We start from the raw sequence: 1,352 nt of genomic DNA, 5'->3' as shown, positions 1-1,352 counted from the left end.
ATTATTTCTTCTTTTATTGGAAACCATTAACATTTATCATTAGGTTTTTGTTTTCTTTCTCTGGAGAAGGAAAAAGGCTTAGTATAGGGTGGAAGTAATGACAAAACATTTTTTAAAAAAACTGAAATTTTAGGAAAAAATTATTTTAGACTCATATTCCTATTGTATGAAACACAGAAAGAGTAAACAAAAGGGGTGGGGAACACCCAAATCCTTGCCCTTTTTTACCCCATAAGGTAGCAATTTCAAAATTCCACTGAAATTTGATTGAGGGTGCAGTTGTGACTGTATCGTAAGAAGTTTGCTTCCCAACCACATGGTTCCAGGTTCAGTCTCACTGTGTGGCATCTTGGGTAAGTGTTTTCTACTTTAGCTACAGGTTATCCAAAGCCTTGTGAGTAGGTTTGGTAATGGAAACTGAAAGCCTACTGTATGTATGTGTGTCTGCGTGTACCTACATGTGTGTGTCCTCACCACCGCTTGACAACTGGTGTTGGTGTGTTTACATCCCTGTAACTTAGCAGTTCAGCAAAAGAGAAATAAGTGCTGGGATTGATTTATTCGCCTAAAATTCCTCAAGTCAGTGCCCCAGCATGTCTACAGTGTAATGACTGAATGAAGTAAAAAAGAAGAGACAATTGCACTTCGGATGGTGTAGATTCTAAGGTCCAGGTGGATTATATGTAATCTGAACCTTTCCCCCCTTAACGTGGAATTCCGTTAAAAAAATTAATAAATAAGGGGGTGGGGAAGGTTCAGATTACATATAGTCCGTCTCTACCGATTCTAATTATATCGTAAAATTCACGCGAGGTGCTTTGTTTCGTCAAAACTTCCAGGAAAAATGAATATTTTTTTAATGAAATTTTCAACAAATACCTTTCAGTGTGTATAGATTACAATTATATCGGAATTTAATGTGGAAAAAAAAATACAAATTACATGTATATATACAAAATAAAACTAGAAATTGTGACGAGTGTCATTATGTATGTGTACAGGCTTACCATTTTTTTTATTTATTGTTTTTCTAATTAAATTCCGATGTTATCGTAATTTACACCATCTGAAAAGTATCAGTAGAAAATGTTATTAAAAGATAACCATTTTCCCGAAAGTTATGAGGCAACAAAATCGACCTGTGTGAATTTACTTGAAACTCTCCTCCCCACCCACGAAAAATTTTTCACCACAAATTCCAATATAATCGGAATCTACACCATCTGAAGTGTATTTGTAAAAAATTTCGTTAAAAAAAATATCAAAGCTATGAGGAAATAAAATCAGATGGCGTTACAGTTGTGTAGGTATGCCAATTATTTGAGAACATCCCTTAACTTCTTTTTTTTTTT

The 1,352-nt window shown here is 34.3% G+C and overlaps 1 protein-coding gene across 2 annotated transcripts in view; it reads right to left on the bottom strand.

The window, feature by feature from the left end:
- Window positions 1-1,352, bottom strand: part of LOC106881098 (leucine-rich repeat transmembrane neuronal protein 4) — a 28,240-nt gene that overhangs the window by 23,844 nt on the left and 3,044 nt on the right. The window lies entirely within an intron of this gene.

The sequence above is a fragment of the Octopus bimaculoides genome, chromosome 5, assembly GCF_001194135.2.
Source record: "Octopus bimaculoides isolate UCB-OBI-ISO-001 chromosome 5, ASM119413v2, whole genome shotgun sequence".
Lineage (NCBI taxonomy): Eukaryota > Metazoa > Mollusca > Cephalopoda > Octopoda > Octopodidae > Octopus > Octopus bimaculoides.
Note: the sequence above shows the minus strand (reverse complement) of the source record. Positions and strands in the feature narration are given on the sequence as shown.